Genomic DNA, 22596 nt, shown 5'->3' with positions numbered 1-22596 from the left:
AAGCCTACTTCGCGCTGTGTGTACTAATGATCCAAGTAAAGAAGAACTGTATCCTGGCATATTGGTCAAAAAGAAGCATCATGAGCACACCAATTTTTGTGACTGCAATGCTCAAGCAACATTTCTGGGCACTCTCCCGGTATCTAGATCTCTCTGACAACCTCCCAGCAAGTGATGACAAGCTGAGGAGGCTATGGTCTGTACTGGACTACATCATCAAGTCCATTGACAGTGCCTACTCTCCAGAAGAAAATCTCGCTGTGAATGAAAGTTTGATGAAATTTCCTGGTCGTCTCTCATACGCCTAGTTCAACCCCTCAAAACGAGCCCGTTTTGGCATGAAATTCTACAAGCTATGTGAATCTGCCAGCAGCTACTGTCTCAAGTTCTCTGTCTACATAGGAAAAAGTAAACAAACTCCTGCTACCACCGGAATGTTGTGCAGTGAGGCCGTCGTCATCAACCTTGTTGGCGATCATCTCGCAGATGGCCACACAGTTTACATAAAAAATTGGTACCCCACCTCTCCTGTTTCATCACATACACCAAGCAGGATCAAACGCTCTGGGTACTGTTAGGGTGCACCGTAAGAACATGTCCAAGGAGGTAAAAAATATCAAGCTGAAAAAAGGCGAGTGTAGGACCTTCTTCTTGCAAGGCGTTATGGCACTGACATAACAGGAAAAGAAGCCTGTCAACCTGATCTGAATATGTCACACCACAGCCAATGTTACTGACACCGGCAAGAAACAGCACCAGAGTGACCTGCCTGTTTCGTAGCCCCAGGTTGTCCAGGACTACAACCGAGGAATGGGAGGTGGGGATCGGGAGGACCAACAGTTGGCTTCGTTTCCTTTAATGCGAAGGTATGCAAAGGGCTACAAAAAGGTATTCTTTTATCTCATGGACATCGCTGTTTATAACAAACAGTTACATCCTTTCCACCAAGATTACAGGCAAGTGAGTGAGCTATACGAACTGGAAAGTTGACCTGGCGGAGCAACTGATCGAAAAGATTGTGTTGCCGGGATACCGGCGACGAGGCAAACCGCCCGTTGGTGCCTCATTGATGCGGCTAGAGGCCTGTAAGTGGGCTCCCTTCCCTCGCCAGATCCCACCGAATGCAATCGAACAGAATCCATCCAGACAATGTCATGTATGTAAGGCCCAGGGGAACAAGGGCGAGAGCCGCTGGAAATGCGAGAAATGTGGAGTGGCAATTCACATGCCCATCTCTTCAAGACCTTCCACACCTGAAAGGTACTCTGAGTACACTGTTCCCGGAAGACATTCCCGAACAAAATAAAATAAAAGTGTTCACCTGCAAGTTATATAGCACAAGTTATAGAGCTCCCTTTACGACGCCACACACCGCAGTCCACATAGGGGAAAGTTGCACGGCACAGCTCACGGGAATGGACATTGGTGCTGCGGAAGCGAAAGGGTTAATCCCACGGATAAAGTAACGAGACACAGAATGTGTGCAATCGAAGGACACAAAATGCAAGTCCTGCTAAACTCAGCAACCGTGCAACTGTTTTTTCGTGCTTTGTCAGAACACTATGCTGGTCTCATAGAAACCAGCCCTATAACTAGGGTTTCAAGTTTTCGGATAAATCCGAAAAACACTCGACAGTAAATTTTCCACCAATTCGGGTTTATCCGGAAAACTCTGAATTTCGGGGTGTATCTCAAAATGTCCCATTCGCATTTGAACCTTGCACATCTCGACCCATTCTCATTTGGTCCTTCTTGTTTGAACGTTCTCATAAGATCCGAATTGTGTTTTTCGCAACTGGACCCATTCTCATTTCGCCCGTTCGCACTACGACTGAATGGCACTAGTTCCGCATGCTTCTAACGTCGTTATGCCTTCACGGCTTTGTTGATGAGCCTTACCTTGCTTGGGCCCCCAACATCCCATCAGATATATCTTATGTGTCGAGGTACGCACTAAGAATCGTACATTGACGCCTGCATTTCTTCCTCCACGCAAATGAGAAAAAAAAAAGAATGATGAACATTCTTTTTTTTTCTCCGCCGTCCGATACAGTTATTATACCCGCTGGAATTGCAAGAATGACCATTCACTCATTTCGGGGGGAGTTTGTTGAAAATTATCGTCTATAGAAGAAGAGGAAAATGAGATATACGACGAAAAAGAAGGGACGATGACAGCTACGGCGCTCCAAAAGCAAACGGAACCATCATGTAAATATTATATATAAATCCTTTCTTGTTCAAATAACTCGACGCAGTTGTTCCCCTAATGTAACGCAAAATACGCGTCATCTGCTACGGGCCGACTTCTTTTTCGCTTGAATAAAAGTTTGTGGCCATACGCCAAAAAATCTTCATTTATTAGCTTTTTAACACACCGAGGAATAACAGAATGTCCTTTTCGTGCCAGAGCCAGTAATATCAAAGTCAATAATCAAGATTTAGATGCCGATCCCACGCATTCCGCCGGGAGAATGATCGAAGATGGCGGCCCTCCCCACTCAGGTGGGAGCAGCCGGGAATTTACGCGCATGCGCTCATGCCTCTCGCTCTACGCCGCGTGCTGATTGGCTCACTTGGGAGGAGAGCGTTACGGCGGCGAGATCGTAGACTGACCAAACTCTCCCCATATACGGCTTTGAGATATTCATCTAGACATATTGCGGATAGCGCTACTTGAGCGCCTTTTGATATATTTGATTGCAATCTGCAGCATGTATAAAATTTCAGAAAAATATTAGCTCCGTACAGAAAACTTCGGAATTCCCTAAATAAAAATAATCATGCTATATTTTTTTTCTTTTTTTTTCTTTTTTTATCTTTGCACGTTGTTTGGACTAACTCTTTGAGCCTGAGCACGAGGTTCGATATTATACTGGGTGTATCAAGGGGAGGCCAGGCTCTTTAAATCGACCGGAAAATTCGGTTTCTTAACCTATCGCGCTACGATTTTGTGCAGCGTTGCCCACAGACATAGCCACAGATGGTGCATTTTTTTTTTTTAGAGCGCAGCTCTTAGGCGTTTGTTTCCGGGTTGAGCGGCGTCGCCGTCGCTGTCGGCGTAACCGCGCGGTGCATTATGGGTAAATTTTTCCGAAGGGACCCGAGGACTCCCGAAGGAACCAGAGGTCGTCCCGAAGGAACCCGAGGTCCTTCGGGAGGACCTCGGGTCCCTTCGGGAGGACCTCGGGTTTCTTCGGTAGGACCTCGGGAGGACCTCAGGTTCCTTCGGAAACTGCATGACAGGTTTCATGCAACCTGTTGCATGCAACTGGCATACAACGAGTTGTATGCAACCCGTTGCATGCAATCCAGGTTGTATGCAACCTGATGACGTCATCGTCATCCGCATCGTCATCGTCATCACTGATGACGTCATCAGTGACGTCACTGATGACGCCATTGGCATCCGCATCGTCATCGTCATCATCACTGATGACGTCATTGGCCTCCGCATCGTCATCATCACTGATGACGTCATCAAATCGTCATCGTCAAGGTCACGTGACCCCACTGAGGTCACGTGACCCCCCTGGAGTCGCGTGAACCCCCTGAGGTCACGTGGCCGCCTGAGGTCATGTGAACCCTCTCCCCCGAGGTCACGTGACCCCCTTGACGTCACCCGACCTCCCATGAGGTCACATGACCTTAAGGAGTCACCTGTCCCTCAGTACGCTTCCATCCTCCTCAAGAGCTGCCCTCCAACCGGCGTTACAGGGAATTGTAAACGGCTTTCATTTCTTTTTTGTAAAATTTGCGAAGAGCGAACTTACCTGAGGAAAGAGTAAAGAAAGAAAAAAACTTAGCTCCTATGGAAACACAGCGACGCCACTGGTCTTCAAACAACACGGCGCCGTTTCGCACGGGAGACGAGAGATGGCGCAAGCGGTGGCGACGCCAACTGCCGCCAACGAACGAGCATACGACGCCGAGAGTCGGTGTCTTCAGCAGACAAGGAACTGCAGTTCCTCGTTGTTACCGCGCCTGTTTTTGTTTCTGCGACTGTCGCCGTCTGAGGAACGAGCGCCGCTTTTGAGTCAAAAAGATCGTCTGCTGTAGACGCCGGCTCTCGGTGCCGTATGCTCGTTCGTTCGTTGGCTCTGCGTTGGCGGCGTTCGTTGCGCCATCTCTTGTCTCCCGTGCGAAACGGCGCCGTGTTGTTTGAAGACCGGTGGCATCGCTGCGTTTCCATAGGTGCTAAGCCTTTTTTCTTTCTTTACTTTTTCCTCAGGTAAGTTCGCTCTTTGCAAATTTTACAAAAAAAAAGAAAAAGAAAAGAATGCACCATCTGTGGGCAACGCTGCACAAAGTCGTAGCGCGGTATAGTTAAAAAAAAAACGAATTTTGCGGTCGATTTAAAGAGCCTGGCCTCCCCTTGAAACACCCAGTAAAGTGAACCAGCTCGCCTGCGTTTTACCTCTAATTTAGTGAAGTCCGTGTTGTCCTTCTTTTAATAGGGAGTTTTCGTAGATCGCGTTTCCCCCTCCCTTAAAGGGCAAATCCGGTCCATACTTTCGATTTTGGGATTATGGCTGTGCTTAGTGCAGCTAGCGCCCCTGAATTGCAAGGTGTAATTTTTTTCTCGTTATTGTGCGTAGTTTTAAAGATATCGACGTCTCAAAGTTTTGTTTGGGGCGCGGCCGACAAAACCGAAACTAGCCGCTCGAGGTCCCGGCAACACTGGAAACCAGCCGCTATGTGAACGTGACGTCAAGATCGTTCTTGTTCAACGAGTACGCAGTCCAAGCGGCACCTACCTCTGTTGCACTAGCCGTCTAAAGATAGAACGTAAGCTGATTTTTTTTTAATTTTGTATACGTGGTAGTTATCGAGCATATGTAGCAAGAGTTAGTGCGTATACCCAAAAGCTAGCGACTGGAAAACCCGTCAACTCGTTCCATGCCGTACACGGCGGCCGGCGCCGCGCGTGCGCTATGTCGTGCCGTACTCGTTGCTTGTATACCCAAAGGCTAGCGACTGGAAAACGAGTGAACTCGTTCGGTGCCGTACTCGGCAGCTGTCGGCGTGCGTGCGGTCTCCCGCACTCGTCGATAGGCCTAAATTGTCATCGGGGCTCCGTGGATGGAGCGGCGTTGCTCTACGCCGCGCTGCCAGTGACGTAAAGTACTGGGGGGCCCCCTCGCTTTCGCGCTGCGGGTCAGTCCCAGACACGAAGCTTTGAGGCTCTCCGGCGCGGGCCGCGACGCCCGAACAGACGTGTGCTAAGCTGTAGACGTCCGTTTTTTCGTTATTTTTTCCTCAGGCGCGTAAAAGCCGAATTGGTAAGCTACGACACTAATTCATCACATAAGTTCATCCAGGTAGTGAATCTTTGTACAAATAAAAAAAAAACTTGCCGCACTAAGAAATAAAAAATAAAAGTTCTTTGGGCAGTCATTTTCTTCTCAAGGCTAGCAAAAGTTTTTGTAGGTGATAAAGGAAAACAGAGAAAGTTAGCAAGGTGAGAACACTTTCTTTCCCTTCCGCATTCCAACCCTCACCCACAACATTTTTTTTTATTGGAATATATAGGATTTTAAGTTTTCCTTCGTAACTTTTGACTAAGGCAAGTGTTTTTCTTTGTTTTTTTGCATTTTTAAATATTATATTTACCTCCAGCCTAACTCGGGTAAATAAGAGAGTTGTATTTTACAAATCCGAACTTTCGCGATTTCTTTAAAGTCCCTTGTGGTATTCACAAGCGCAATGTTAATTAATACTGGTGCGTAACGGGTTCGAACGATTGGGAGGCGAATGTTTATATCGCATGAGCTTCACGCGCTGGCTGTTCGCTAGTAGTCTTTACGGACCTGAATACTACGCACGAGATTGCGTAGTAAACAAGCAGTGACGCAAAGCAGAACATTGTTTTCCCTTTCATTACAAACTTCAGTGTTTGGAGCTAGTTAGTGGTTGTACTCTACATGCCCACCATTCCCCATTCAACAGACATTCAATGGAGCGTGAATGCTCAATCTTCGACACTGCACTTGACAATGACTGTTTTATTTATTGATCAGGATACTTTTATCGTGTTTACCTTTTCTGTACATGTACGACGGGCCAAGAACGACGGCACGGCATCCTTTTTAACCCTCGACCCCTTCGCTGACAAGCCACAAGCAACCAACACCTGTGGGTTTTGTTCGTAACTCTCCGGCGAAAAATGACCTGAGTAGAGCTTCGATCTGGGGGTCGGCGTCCAAGGCTTTCCAAAGTCCACTCGTCGAACAGCGTTCACCCACACCTTCTCCAATTTCCGATCCGTTGGAAACTTGTGAAAAAGCACCCCCGGGTTGCTCAGCGGGTTGTTTGAGCAGCCCACAGTTGTGCTCGGCATCTTTCGAGGAACAGCTGGGCAGTCTTGGGCGCACCGAGTTGCTCGCTAAATCGAGTCTAGGTGTCCTCACAAGGAAATAAACAAAAGGCTATACCAAGCTAAACGCCAAGCTACAAGCCGAAGTAGCGGTAATAGCGGCACAAAGAAGCGCGCGCGACGGCTGCGCCGTGCGCCCGTCCGGAAGGGAGGAAAAAAAGAGAACGATGTTGACATCACGGCCCAATGTTGCTTTAGCGATCGGCAACCCGCTGGCCGCCCGCTAAGAAGCAGCGGCTCGCGGCGGGTCGCATTTTTAATATGGGCATTAGTTGAGAATGCGGCGTCCCACGGACGTGAAATTTTGGCTGGGGTCGTATTTTGTGTCACTAAAGCGATACCAGTAATTTAATTCATTCTTAGTTTTGGCCGGAGTTGCCCTTTAAACCTCCGCAACGAAGCAGCCGCTACTGCGCCGGCGCGCCGATGGCCTTGACTGCGGAGTTCCGGCTAGCGTAGCTGCTTGCGGAGAGCCGTTGCGGGACAGCGGAAACGATCCACGAAAACCCTCTAATATTTATTACGCAATTTTTGCGGGTCGTATTGCGGTGTTCGCTTCTACTAGACGTACCTTTAAAGGGATATTACAACGAAATTTCGGCGCTCATTTTTTGGTCTATATGTGTTCAAAGGAGCAGTATCACATCGAACACACCAATATCTTGTTAAAAAAGTCACGAAAAGGAGTTTTAAAGCGAATTAAACGATTCGCAAAGAGCACCTGGTGGATGTCGCTAACGCCTCGTTTGTAATGCCCGTCTAGGAACTTCGACAGCTAGTGAGGCGCATTCACATTGAGCAAAAAAACGCGCGTTGAGGTCGACGTCGACGATGGCGTCGTAAAATACGAAGCAGGGCCACCCGACGGCGGTATTTTTTGCAAGTTATTTTACTATATTTTGGAAGTTACAACTTCCTTACTTGACGTCATAATAGGCAATGCAGCGCTATTTGTACTATTCGTTCTAAAGGAATTACTAAGATATCTTACGGTTTTCTCTTCAAATCGGTGTCGATGCAATTCTTTTAAGGATACGTTTTTTTTTTCTTGTTTTTTTTTTCATTTTGGTTTTGCCGCGACACTACTGTCCCCTGCATCCCCTTGTACGGTGCTCTGGACTCGCGGCAGTTCAACCCCCCTCCCCCCCCCCCTTTAGTGACGTCACCGATTTATTTATTTCGATTAAATTTCTTTGTTTATGTTTTAACGCGACTCGCGGGACTGTCCCGCATTGAGGGCTCGTGTCCCGCGTCCCGCAAGAGATTCCCACATCTTCAAAATGTCCCGCATTTCATACTGTCGTAAAACTCACTCTGCAAGTCATGGTGCTGCTGAACAACGGGGCACGGAGAAGCGCGGAGGTCGCTGGTAATCGTGTGAATCCCAATAGGACGCCATTTTCTATTCAAGCATTGCGGGAAGTGACTGTCGTTCTTGCAGGAGATATGACGCACATGCTTCGTTGTACCTCTCACCTTAATGGCAAAATATTGTAATAAAGATTGCTCGCCAAAAGTTTAAATATAGAATATTGTAATTATTTCCAAATCGCTGTGTAAATCCGAAAGAGTTGCTGTGGATTTTTTTTTTTTTTTTTTTTTAGTGAAGACAGTCACACAAGGCAAAAAGCCTGCAACTCAGAACGGTCGAAAAAGAACATAATGTTAAAACTTTGAGTAGGACCATGTTGATGAAGGTTAGCGTTGACAGGAAACAATAACCCGAAAAAGATTTACTGTTTCTTAATTTCATTTTGTGCATTGAGTTCTGCTGCAGTTGATTTTTCTGCTTTCAACTTCAACACATTTAATAACATATCTGGCATAAAAGAATGTCACTGGGAGCGCAAACTATTTCGGCCTAATTGCTGCAATACAATTTGCAGTTGCAAAGGATATTCAATATTCTAACAGAGCCTCGGTTCGTGGTGTGCCTGTTCATACATTTCCTCCCCCTCCCCCTCCCGTGTGTCCCGCATTTCACTAGCAGGAAGGTGGTCACACACACACGCACACACACACACACGCGCGCGCGCGCGTACACACATACACACATACACACGCACGCACGCAACGAGGTGCAGTCGTATTTTTCATTTTGCAACGAGGTGCAGTCGTATTTCTCAGACAACGAGGTGCAGTCGCATATTTCATTTTGCTTCAAATTTTTATATTTCGTGGCGCATGTTTCAAGAAGAACAATCCTTTTTTTTTTAATGTCCTGACATGTTTAGTTTCTGAGAAAATAAAAATCTCAAAGAAGCGGGAAATAACGACGAGGTTTTGACGATTGTCGTGTGCGGCAATTTTGAATCAATCTAAATCTCAAAGTATTCAAAAGAGAGCGTCTATATTTTTCTACTGTGACATATATGTAGGCTTCGGAGTTTTCGGTTTCAACCGATAAAAACCGATAAAAGTACGCCAAATTCATTTTCGGAAATTCGGTTTTAACCAAAAGAGGTCACTTTTTTATGGCCCCGTCGAGGTGGGTGGGAGAGAGAGGGCTTTGCAAGGTTCGACATTGTGTGACGTCTTCGTGATTGACCCCTTCCAAAGTTCATCATGCAACAAAAGAGGTCTTGACTTGGCCTTCACGGGACATCTGTGTCCTTTCCGTGATCGGGCTCAGGTGTCAAGTTCCCAGTACTAAAAAAAAAAAAAAAAGTTCGGATGTGGGCTAGTATGAGGTTTTTCACTTCGCGCACTTCAGAGGACATCGAGGAAAGCCGCTAATAGCTTTCTTAACACCCTCTGTCGAACTTACCTGTAATTAAAAACGTAAATACAATAGATTTTTTGTTGTTTTTTGCCATTCCGCTGGTTTTTGTATGGTCATCACCTCAGACGGTCACGTCGTCAGAATGGGAAGAAAAAAGAAGGGCGCTAAAGATTATGCCCGCGAATTTCGCAATTTTGAGGTGTGTCCTGACGGAAGTTGTAGCGAATACCATGTTTTTATTCTTTGAGTGATCAAAAATATCACAGATACAAGGATAATTTGATCTTGTGTCCTATGGTGTTTCTTTCATATTCATCGAAAAAAAAAAGGTAAACTTTTTTGCGAATAGATATTTACCGAAAAAAATAGCGAAACTTGAACTTTAAAATAAACACAGAAAAAAGTACGCCGAATTTTGAAAAAATAAAACCGAAAACACATAACCCTATATATATGCGAGTAGGCAAAACGACATTATAACTACTATTTATTATTCGACGCTCCAGTTTTTGTAAAAAAATCCCCAAACATGCCTCCGCGAACAACTGTGACCTAAATTGCAGATTTCTTTTTTTTTAGTCGACTATGTTTAGTATCGCTTTTAAAATAATACCACGTGTAGAACCTTTCATTGCCTTCGAAATTAAACAATGTTTGTGCCCTTATCGCCTACGAGTACTGAGAAATAAACTATAAAACAGAAAAAGTTTACCCTTTTTCGTTCAATTTCAGCACGCTATATATATATATATATATATATATATATATATATATATATATATATATATATATATATATATATAAACATTTAATTTTTTGCGTCACGTTTTTTTTTTACATTTTTTTTACCCAGAATACATTCCGTTAGAGGTATATGCACTGGTTTTGACTCTTAAGCTTCTAAATACGCCAGAAAATGATTCTGTTCTTTCATCAACATGAATTTCGCATTAAAAATATAAAATTTTGCATTTAAAAATCTAGGTATCAATAGGAAGTGTATTTTATCCTAATGTTTTACAATACTATACTTTGATATTTAGGGTTTAGGCTTGAGGTCTCTCCAATTATGGCACCGGCGGAAATTCTGCAAACCCGCTTTCTGCAGTTGCGATTTTATAGTGTTTAGACGTTTGGAATTGCAAACTTGTTATTATAAGCCTAACGATATCAATCCCAGGCAGCACACAGTATTGGGCCAACATTGGATTTAATGTGACAAAGAATGGCCCAACAATGGCCCAACTGAGCCATATGTTTCTCAATATTGGAAACCCATTCGACAATAATGGACTATCAAAGCCAATGGTTTCCTATATTAGGTATACGTTGGCATACGCTGGTCAACATTGGACTGTCAAAGCCAATAGCTTTCCAATATTGGATATATGCCGGCATAAGTTGTCCAATATTGGACTGTCGGAGCCACTAGCTTTCTGATATTGGTTATACGCCGGCGTAAGCTGTCCAATATTGGACTGTCTAAGCCGAAGGCTTTCCTATATTGGATATACGCCGGCATAACCTGTACAATATTGGACTGTCAGAGCCAATGGTTTTCCGATATTGTATATACGCTGGCTTAAGCTGGTTAATATTAATATGTCAAAGCCAAGAGTCTTCCAATATTGGTGATGTCTTGGTCTAGGCTAGTCAATATTGTACCGCCATAGCCAATGGCTTATCGATATTTGTGTCGCCTAGGCTATAGACCCGCGATCCTCTTTTTTGCATTGCAGAGGTAGGAAATTGGAAAAGAGTCATTCATGAGCTCGCTTGCGCGAGAATTTTATTCAGCCAACTTCATGGGGCGTACGTCGCCTGCGCATTATAACCGCGATCACAAATACGTCCTTACCTGCCAATAGGACTATTGCAGTTTTTTGCCGGCTGCTCTCCCTTCGCATTGCCTTACCTCGGCGTTGACAACTTAATTTCGTTTTTTAGATTTAAGTATTTTTGTCTTTTCCAATGTATTTTGTATGTATACGTAGAGTTAACGTCTTCTCTTTGTCCGTGCCCCTGCCATGTTTGTATTTATTTCTGCGTGCTCTACTTTTTATATTTAATGTTTCTGTGCATATTTACTCATTGTCGACGCAGGTGCCAACAAACATAAAGCCGCCGCTTACGCCGCAATCGAAGTGACTTCTACTTTTAGTTTTACGAGAGTCTATCGCGCTATAAATCATATATTAAACTCGAGTGAAGTGTCGAGAGGGTTGCTTCGACTGCCAGTGCACATGTCATCAGTGTAGGCAGAGCAACGACGTAGCACTCGCGACGCGAGAGCATACTGCGCCTCGACCTGGCCGGTTGCGCTTGCTCTGCGGAAATGTGAGCGTGGTACTTTCGAGCCCCGTCAGCTTACTAAAGCTGCAAGATGCTACTTTTTTGTCGCGAATCATTTGCCCTTCGAACGGTCGCAAAGCCGTTGCGCTCGGAGTACCCTACCCAGCATCTTTCAGAAACCGTTCGCGCAGCATCGCAGCCTTCTGTCTGCGAGCGTCGGCGATTCATCGTGTGTTGAAAGTCGGACGATGTGCTGTTCGGGGTGTCTTCTATGTGTAACTCTTTCGTAAAAAAAAAAATTGAAGTTTAAAAACGTGAACCTAACAGTGTACAAGCAGTTTTAAATTTATTGATAAAAAATATATTTATATACTTATAGATATATTTGTGTGCATCGTGCGCAGAAAATAGTCGCGCTTATAAGTTTTTCATTCTAAATTTTTAGAATAACGTACGCAATTTTAGCGAACGCTAGAGCTAAATTTAGCGCTTGTATTAGCGCACGCGACGCTTGAGAGTTTTAGAATAGCGTTTCTCCGTCGCGACGCAAAAGCCCAAGCATCTCGCGCTTGCGACGCCACCAAGATACAGTCGCAATTTTTTATTTCACACACGAAATGCTGTAACTTTATAAAAAAAAAACAAGTTTTTTGGTCCAGAGTATCATTTTAGATTTGTTTAAACATGAGAATGCGACGCGAGCGGTTGACCGGTCGTGTCCGCTTGCGTCGCCTCGGCAAGAGAGGTCTCGTCGAAAATCTCATCGAAAATCAACATGCACACACGTTCAAGTGCAGCCAAGCAGCCCTGCAGAAACAACAGCGCGAGAAGCTCGAACCGATCGGCTCTACGAATTCACGCCGAGCATGCGAGCACGCGGGCGGTCATGCGTCACCTTGATTGATGCTAAGTCGACCGAACATGATGCAGCAGAAAGCACAGATGGACAACACGCACGGCACAGACGAACGACGCAGGGACGAGCAGAGGCCATGCAGTATGATGCAGAGGCGACGGCGTGCAGGCAGGCAGGCCATGGCAGGCGCCATTCATCACGTGGTTTTTGTGACGTATTTGATTTAATCTATTTAGTCGTTTTAAGTACTTTAAATAATTTTAAAGCACTGCCATTTAAAAAATTAATACTTTTCACAGAAAGAGTTTTAATGAATTTTAACCAAATTGCAGAAAAGCGCCACGTAGCGGAGGGTATGAAACGCACTATCTGGGCCGCGAATCGGCTCCTGTGTCCTCTCTTTACGTTTACTATATTACTCTATGATTGCCCTCCGAGAAGGGGGGAGGGAGGGGGTCGACTTTGTTTGGGTGTGGGGGGGGGGGGGGGGGGGGGGGGTTAGCGAAATGCGGAGCTCAACCAAGAGCTCAGCCACTGCTCAACCAACGTTATTCAAGGTATTGAATTTTTCGCGAGAGTAGTGTGTTTGGGGTATACGAAAAATACTAAGGTATTGACTACGGCGTACGTCGAAACGACTACGGTATTGATTTTGGCGTACGCCATAACTAGGGCTCCGTGTTTTCGGATAAATCCGAAAGACTCCGAAAAACACCCGCCGGTAAAATTTCTGTCCATTCGGATTTATCCGATAAACTCCGAATTGTTATGTGCCCATGCCAGCCCCCCCCCCCCCCTCCCCTCCCCCAACAACAACAAAAACGTTTTTTTTTTTTTCTTTTTACAATTTGAGCAGCGCAGGAGAAATGGTCCTGGGTAAATGACAACCTAATCATCTTTGAAGCCTCGGACCGTTGTCAAAAGGGGTCTTACGGCTTGTCTCGTCAAGGTCGGTTCAGGGCAACAGGTCATCGAACCATTACTGTAACGGCCAAAGCCACTCTTTTGGTTTCCAGTTTGGGCCATGAGATTTAGAGAAAGGAGAGGGCGTGTTTCTGGGGGGTCACAATGAAAGCTATGGACCATAGAGATTGTATAAAATAGGGAAGGGGGCAGTTGAAACTTCGCTATTACATCCTTAACAACTCAACCTTGCACGGCCGCGGGATAGATTGATGGGATGACTACGAGCTTCCTTGCGGCTACCTCTGGCAGTTTATTGATTTTAAGGTATCGACGTTTATTGAAGCCACACTTGTGTGCGACTTTTGTCGTGGGTCAAACTAGTATTGCCAGTGACACCAACGACAAATTCAACTGAAGAAATGTTACCTAACTGATACAAGCGCATTTTATTATTTATCTGGCACATGTTTGCATCCAGTTATTATTTATTATTTTTTTATGGGAAAAACTGCGAAAGTAATCTCCGAATTTCGGAGAATTGGGGATTTACGAAAAATAAACTCCGATAAGCACCGAATTTTTGCTAAAAAATAAACTCCGAAAAACACCCTCCGAATTTCACGAAAAATAAACTCCGAAAACACGGAGGAGCCCTAGCCATAACTAGGGGTGTCGCGAACCCGTCGAGGTTCGAGTTTGACCAGGCTCGACCATTTCAATCTTTATGTGAAAAGTTCGACAAAGGTACGACTCAGGTACGACTGCTATGCTCATGCGCGAGAGGTTAGTCAGCTGGCTACGGATTAGATGGTGATGGCTAAGGAATGAATTAAGGAATGCACTGATTGATTATTTCAGTTAATACAGTAAAAAAATTAAGTGATCAACTTTTTTAGTGATTAGAATTAGTTTGTTTTAATTGCAACTGTTCATAAAATTAAAATAACCCTCTGCATAAAAAAAAATTCTTCAAACTTAGACAGGCTTGCATCAAGGTTTGGCCCACTGTCCACAAAGCCGAACCGGTCGAATCTGGTTAAAAGGTCAAAGGGTCGTCGAATCGGTTCGACCCATCTGAACCCGGAAAGTTCGACCTAAAAATCCGGTTCGACAAAAGTTCGCGGCACCCCTAGTAGTGAGAACGGCGTCCCTACACCGGTCAGATGAGGGCGGCGGCGCCTGGCGGCTCCCCGGAGCAGACGAAGTTGCGCGGCGGCGGCGGTGTGGAGAAACGCGTTGAACCGGGCGCCAACTACAAATTCGTTTTGCACCGCAAATATACCTCTACATTTTTTTTGTGTTATAACATTCTTTCTTCATCCAGGTTGTTAAAAAAAAAAAAGAAAAAAAAAACCCGCATCTTCATGTGGTGAATTATGTTGATTGGGGCAAAGCTTTGGTGGTGCTTGTCTGCGTAGACGCTGAGCCGCAGCATGCCGAGCCTTTCGTTCGTTTTCATCCATGTCACGCTGTGGTCAAATGCTCAAATGCGTATGTAACCTCGTTCCATACCACACATTCTCTTTCTGACGTAGATGAAAACGAACGAAAGGCTCGGCATGCTGCGGCTCACCGTCTACGCAGACAAGCACCACCAGAGCTTCGCCCCTTGAGCTCCTTGCTCTAGGGCACATCTCGGCGGTACAAGCTCTCGTGCGTTAAGAGTAGCTCCCAACGCTATGAGCTCACGCTTCTAGCCTTGTTTGCGGTACAACATAAGGTGAAACGGAGTATAGTAAGCGCTTGTCCTGTTCATTCTTTGTCCTGCCCTTGTCCTTTGCGCTTGTGTAATTAAGATGTTGAACCAACTAGCCCAAGAGTTAATTTAACTAAGATAGAGCTAGGCAGCAGGGGTACACCAAAGGGGGGGGGGGGGGGGGGTACACCACAGGGTTCGGTTCTGTCCCCCTTTCTGTTCAACGTAGCGATGGTCGGCTTCCCGAAAATCTTAGTTAAGATCAAGGGCCTCAACCAGTCTCTACGCCGACGATGTTAACCTATGGGTGACAAGTGGCAGTGAGGCTCAAATAGAAGACATGCTACAGCGAGCAGCGGAGGCAGTCGATCGCTACGCGACGGAAAGGGGACTCAGTTGCTCGCCGCAGAAATCATAGCTCCTGTTCTAATATCTCACCACTAAAAACAGTATGGAGGGGGCCCAAGCATTACCATGAAAGCGAGCGGGGGTCCGATCACCCTTGTGGAACAAATCAAGGTGCTAGAACTCCGGTTGCTTGCGGAGGGCAGAAACAACGACACACTAAAGGCGCCTGGAACATAGCACACAGAAACAATTAGGCTGATCAAAAGAATTGCCAATAGGCGGTACGGCATGAGGGGGGCCGGCCTAATTCGCTTAGTGCGGGCCTTCATCATTATCCGAGTCGTCTATGTGGCGCCGTATCTAGTATTCAGCGTCGCCGAAAAGCGAAAAATGGAAGAACTAATACAAAGGGCTTTCAAGAAAGCAATCGGCGTCCCCATCACAACACCCATCAACAACCCAAGCAGCACGGAATTGGGCCAAGCATTGGCGAATGGCTGGCGATGGTCTTTTGACCAATGGCCAAAGAGTGGCCAATCATCGGCTACCGTCTATGTTAGCCACTAACCCAAAGCAGTTTTGGAATGTTGTTAGTAAAAAAGAAAAATTCGTAATTTCACTCAAGGCCGCGAATGGAGACGTAATTAATAGCGATGAATGTGCTCGCGTTTTGAATGATGTTTTTATTAAGTCCTTTCAGATTGTTATTAACACGCCTATTTGTAGATTTAACGCGAGTGATGTTTTGCCTATGGGACCCGTTCTTGTCGACCCATTTGGTATTGTTAAAATAATCGATAACTTAAAACTTTCTTCCTCTGCTGGCACCGACAGCATTAACTCAAAGTTCCTCAAAAACACAAAAATGTATTGCTCTTTGATATTATCTCAAATTTTTTTCCCAGTCGCTTTCACTTGGAGAGTTGCCTGCTGATTGGAAGATAGAGAAGGATGATGCCAATCCACAAAGGAAGTGATAAATATTGCCCGGATAACTATCGACAAATTTCGCTTACTAGCATTCCATGCAAGATACTAGAACATATCTACTCACAACTAGTTCAATTTTTAGAATCTAACCTTTTCTTCAGCACAGCTCAGCATGGTTTTCGTAAATCCTTCTCTTGCGAAACGCAACTTTTGTCATTCACCCATGATTTGCACCTAGCGCTTGACCGAGGGTCCCAGGTAGACTGCATTTTTTTTTTACTTTTCCAAAGCATTCGATAAAGTTTCACACAAGCTGCTGCTATTAAAACTTAACAGTCTTAACATTGACGCAAATGTTCTGTCCTGGATAACTTGTTTTCTCACTAATCGTTCCCAGTTTGTAACCGCTAACGATGAAACGTCCCCGCTCGCCTCTGTCCATTCTGGAGTACCGCAAGGTTCTGTATTAGGTCCTCTATTGTTCCTTATCTATATTAACGCTTTGCCGAATTCGATTTCTTCTTCAATTAGTTTATTCGCTGATGATTGTGTTATTTACAGAGAAGTTACTAACGCCTCGGATGTTCTGAATATACAAACTGACATCAACCATGTTTCAAAATGGTGTGAATTATGGGGGATGGAACTTAACACGACTAAATGCAAGGCCATGACAGTATCGCGTAAATGTAATTTTCCTTCTTCTTATTTTCTCGATGCCCCCTTACATTCTGTCTCTTCTTATAAATACTTAGGCGTGCATATAACCTCAGATATTTCCTGGCAAATGCATGTTGAGTATGTTATTAATAACGCTAATCGAATGCTGGGTTATCTAAAACTAAACTTTTCACTTGCCCCTTCATCTTTGAAACTAACTCTGTACAAAACGCTTGTACGCTCTAAATTACAATATGCTTCTTCTATCTGGGACCCCGGTCATTCCAAACTAACTAACGCCTTGGAATTAGTTCAGAATCGCTCTGCTCGTTTTATTCTTAATAACTTTCATCGCACCGCAAGCGGTAGCTCAATGAAAACTAGCCTATTGTTGCCTAACCTCAATTTACGCCGTAAAATAGCTCGCTTATGTCTTTTTCATAAGATATACCATACTAACTCATTACTTCACAACCGACTGCTGAATCAACCTTCTTATATTTCACCTCGCACTGATCATATGTATAAGGTAGACATTCTAAAATGCAACACTAATGCATTCCAAGAGTCATTCATTCCGAAAACTTCAGTGGATTGGAATCACCTTCCCGCATCTATCGCAACAATTGTTCCTGACCACTTATTTAGGACTGCCATAAATAATCTATACTGCTCAGATTGAGCTGCGAAGTGTACTACTGCCACTAACCCCCACTCCCCTCTGTAATGCCAATGGCCTTGAGGGTATTTTAAATAAATAAATAAATAAATAAATAAATGCTTGGTCGATGGCTGATGGCCATTGGCCAATGGCCAGAGAAAGGCGAGTCATCGGCCAATGGCTGGCCACTGTCTGGCCACTGGCCAAAGGACCATTGCCAGCCATCGGCCAATGATTGACCAAATCTGTCCTGCTTGAGTAGCTCTTAAAGCTAGGGCCACATAACACTTTAAATGAACTCGTGCAGTTCATCACACCATTGCACAATAAGACAGACTAACAAAGAGCCCCACGGGACGACACATTCTAAATAAACTTAACATCCACTACATCCTTGGATAACACCGGATTCTTTTAAAAGAATTAATGTTCGTAATCGTATGTACCATAAATTCATCAAACTGAGAGATGAAAAAATATTGGCCGAGTACAAAAAAATTTAGAAATAAATTAGCCTCAGATATTAAGAAATCCAAATTGCATTATCATCAAAACAAGTTTTCAGTTATCTCTAATGATCCCAAGAAAATATGAAAAGAAGTGGCATGTCTTATATCGCGACCAACCAGTAGACACCCCATTGAAATCACTAGTGATGGTGTTGCATACGCCGGTGTATCACTATCAAACCTATTTAATTCGCACTTCGTACGCTGCGGCGGGTTTTCCTCTTCTCCGGTTGTGAATGAGACTATCAGCTCTTATGTTCCAAACGTGATATCAAACTCAATTTTTCTCTCGCCAATTGGTGAACAAGAGGTTACCACCTTATTACTAGCATTAAAGAATAACACCTCAGCTGGTCAGGATGATCTTAAAGCAGCACCAATTAAGGCAATCTCGTACCTCATAAGAGCTCCTCTGGCACACATTTGCAATATTTCTTAATCTAGAGGAATTTTTCCTGATAGGATGAAAATCGCTAGAGTTTGTGTTTTACATAAAGGTGGGCCAAAGCATGATATGAACAATTATAGGCCAATATCGGTGCTACCGCTTTTTTCAAAAATCTTAGAACAAGAAATAAATAGCAAATTCATTTGTTACCTAGAGAAGAATTTAATTGCAAAACAGCAGTACGGCCTTCAAAAACGCAAGTCTACCGAAATGGCCTTATTAAACGTAAAAAATAAATTATTTGATGCTTTTGAAAACAAGTTATATACAATTGGAATTTTCTTGGATTTTAGAAAGGCTTTTGATTCTATTAAACCCGATGTTCTTTTTGAAATACTACCATTATATGGTATAAGAGGTATCTCACTAGACTTGATACGTAATTATTTATCTAATCGTTTACAGTATACACTCGTTAATGGTTTTCAATCAGAGCTGAAGCAAATATATTACGGTGTTCCTCAAGGGTCAATATTAGGGCCATTACTTTTTATCTTGTACATAAATGACCTAATCAACATACCAGCAACTCCAAATATTATTCTATATGCCGATGGCACTAACGTTTTTTTCACCGACAAAAGCCTAGAAAAACTTGAAAACTCGGCGAACGCTTGGCTGCACCAATTGTCACTATGGCTACAATTAAATCAAATAGAGCTGAACATAGGTAAAACAAAATACATCATCTTCAAGCCTAGAAATAAGGAGATGACCAGCACTGTGACTATAAAATTTCTAAATTCAATAATAGAGCAAGTACCTTCGCACAAGTTTTTGGGGGTTTGGTTTGACGAAACATTAAATTGGACGCGCCATGTAAATCATGTGCGCTCTAAAATATCTAGTTCAGTTGGCATTCTGAATAGAGTCAAGTTTCTTCTTCCCAGCTGGCTTATGTGCCAACTTTATTACAGCCTTATAAACTCACATCTTAATTACTGTCTTTTAGTGTGGGGTTCAACCACAAAAACCAACCTTGATAAAATCATTACCATTAAAAAAAAGCTGTACGCACCATTGAAAGTTTATCATCTAAAGAGCATACAGCCCCTTATTTTTTGAAATATCGTATACTGCGTATTGATCAGCTTTTCAATGTCAAGATTACGGTAGAAATATATAAACAAATTAGTAGTGACCAGGCGGCATTCTACGAGCTCTATCAACGTAAAAGTAGACCTTATAATCTCAGGGACCAAAATTAGATGACACCGAAATCTCGAACTAATTACGGTTTACAAAGATTAGCACATCAAGTTCCTGAATTTTTAAATAAGTATTTGGAAATTGAAGAAATAGTTAAAGATGCTGTATCGTCTTATAGCTTTAAAAAGAGTGTGAAAGCTTAGTTCTTGTTGAATTTCGGCCAGTGTTTTTTCCACTATTGTTGATTGTACGGTTGTGACGTGGACGGTATGACGTGTGTTCATGTGAATGGATTATTACTTTTGACTTGGATGGTACCCGAGTGATATGTGTATTTATATTACTTCTAGAGCTAACATTTTAGACTTTGTCCTATCATTGTCTAAATGCTGTTAAATTTGTTTTCTTATTTTTTTTTTTTTATTCCCCTCCGCTGCTGAACGATGTACACGGCTAGTGGAGCCTTGTCGGGCGGCGTTAGATTCGCCTTTTGCCCCACCAGTCAAGACTACTGAGTATGAATAAAGTTTATTATTATTTATTTATGAATCACAACACGGAGCTAAGGGTGATATACCAAAGAGTATCGGAAAGGACGTCAAAATCACTCCACTGCCCAAGAACATGCACCCGGAATACCATAAGGAGAGACGGGAGGCAAGAGCTCGCAACATCCAACGAAGATACCAAAACGTCGAGGACGTGGTTTATGTAGATGCCGCAGAATACCGAAATTGCAGGGGCATGCCCATCGTAGTGGTAGGCGCGGACAGGGAGCCCTTCGTAAGCGGGACCCTGGTGACGGACAACCCCGCGACAACGTAGGAGGCGGCCATCACACTAGTGGTGGCCTCCACCAAAGCTAAAATTATTATATATAAGCGACTCAAAGATCACCATCCAAAATTTCGCAGAGGAGCGCATCTCATCAGAGGCGCTCAAAATTTTAAGAATGTGCGGTGACTATCGTCAACAGCGGCGAGCGGGACGATCCAAATCATTTGGGCCAGCGCACGCTCCTCGCTCCCAGACAAGGAGGCCGCTCACACGGCAGCTCGGGATCTTTCACGCCGAGCCAGTGAGCCCGCCCAACCGGGAACGCGAGGAGACCGCATGTTCACATATCGAGAAATTACGAATCACTATCGGCTGGGACGGAAGAAGCAGGCAGTAACCTGGCGCCTCCTCCAAACCAACATGTACCCGAACCCGGCGGCCTCTCGCCGGTTCTACCCGGTACAATTTGAAAATACGTGTAAAATCTGTAAGAAGAAGGCGGATCTGCCAAGTATCTTAAGGGCATGCTCTCGGGCGGACTTGCCCAGACCCACAGGATCAGGTCTGGGCAAGTCGTTTGCTTCTTCCGCAGGGGTTGGGGTGACATCAGAACGACGTCGAGTTCCGATTGGCTTTGATTAGTACGATAATGGGTGGGCCTGATTGCTAGATGCCTTGAGGTCTCACTATATTTTTTCAATCAAGCAATAAGAGCTGGGCGTTCTGATATCATCGCAACCCCTGTGCAGAAGAACTTGATGCGTCGGATTGAGACGTTTTATATTAAAAAGAGAGATGACAATTGCGTTAGCGTGCCATCTATTTATTTACTTTAAAAAAATACGCAGTGACGTCTCTGGATGGATGTTTGTAGGAGTAGTGATTGGCTCCGAATCTGGTTGGCACAGGAGTGTGTATGTACAGGGTGTCACAAACGAAAATTTACACTGTCTTTTTTACCCCCAAAATAAACTAGGCATCGCTGAACGCTCATTCTCCGCCCAAAGGTAGAGCTAGAGGTCACAACCAGATGCCAAAGTTTCAGCCCGATCCGATAGCTTGATCAAAAGTTATAAGTGATTTTCTGAAAATTTCAATGCTCCTTATCCAAAGAGAAAAAAAAAATCACGAGGAAGCGATCGAGGAAGCAATCATATTTATTGCACATATTACGAACTTGTTGCGCAAACATCCGCTTTCATTTGCACGTTATCTTTCGAGTATAATCTCCAAAAATATCCCAACTGCGACTTGACAGAAAAAAACTTCGGCAAATGCTTTGGGTATGCCACAAACACGCAGGATTAGAATCACTACATAAGCTACGTTTCAGAGTAACGACACTTACTCATCTTGGGGTTAAAAATATAGCTGCCATATATCTGCAGCTCTGTTTTATAGTAGAAAAAACTATTTTTCGTCTTCCAGAAATGTTTAAACAGTTTGCGACAGAGCAAAGCAATATTATATGATCTTTCTACCATAGAACTTAATGCAGAGGAGGTCGCTCTTTGGAATCATGACAATCGGCAGTTGCGTTTGCTCGGCACTAAGCACCGAGATGGCGCCGCCCACAACAATACCTGGGAACACAGTGCCAGTACACTAAGCGTAGCTCAGTTAGTGGCTCTACGCAGGACAAAGAAAATATAAAAAAATCACAGCAACAAACATGGGCAACCAAGATACCCAAAGTATCCTTTTCCAATAGGACCAGACGAACGACCTGTAAGGTTTTCCAGGCTACATTTGATTTCCTCAAAGCTGCGGACGTCTGATCGCGAGTCACGCCCTGACACCCAGGCCATCGCCCTCGACTTCGTCCTCTCAATCACTCAGATTTTTTTTTTTCTCCACAAGCGGTACAAGAAATATAACCCCGCATTGAGAGGCTAACCTCTCGTTCCGCATTTCTTTTCTTTTCACTTTATTTTCTCAATAAACCCACTAACTCAAACACCGAACACTGAACCTTTTTAATTCTGAGGTGAAGTCGCAGGCGACGAAAAATAACAGCGGCCAAGGTCTTCCGGGCTTACAACTTCTACCAAGTCACCTAAGCAGCGTGGTAGGCGTCAGCGGTGCCGGGCCACACGTTATGGAAAGACACATTGTTCCTATCGTCAGGCGCTCGTCACTTACTCGAGGTGCGCGAGAAAGATGTGGGCAGGTAACCGCTGATAGTTCGTGAAAGTAGCGCCGAAAAAGGAGCTGGAAGGGCACACGGGCTGATCCAGCTTCGACGCTAGGGAGGCCTGAGTTAGAC

At 44.3% G+C, this 22596-nt stretch overlaps 1 pseudogene; it reads left to right on the top strand.

Moving 5' to 3' along the window:
• The first annotated feature begins 594 nt into the window (after window positions 1–594).
• Window positions 595–22083, top strand: LOC115326459 (annotated as a pseudogene).
• Window positions 22084–22596: the final 513 nt, after the last annotated feature.

This window comes from Ixodes scapularis, unplaced genomic scaffold, assembly GCF_016920785.2.
Source record: "Ixodes scapularis isolate PalLabHiFi unplaced genomic scaffold, ASM1692078v2 PGA_scaffold5__190_contigs__length_132052651, whole genome shotgun sequence".
Lineage (NCBI taxonomy): Eukaryota > Metazoa > Arthropoda > Arachnida > Ixodida > Ixodidae > Ixodes > Ixodes scapularis.
The sequence above is the reverse complement of the archived record's forward strand: the minus strand, read 5'-3'. Positions and strand labels throughout refer to the sequence as shown.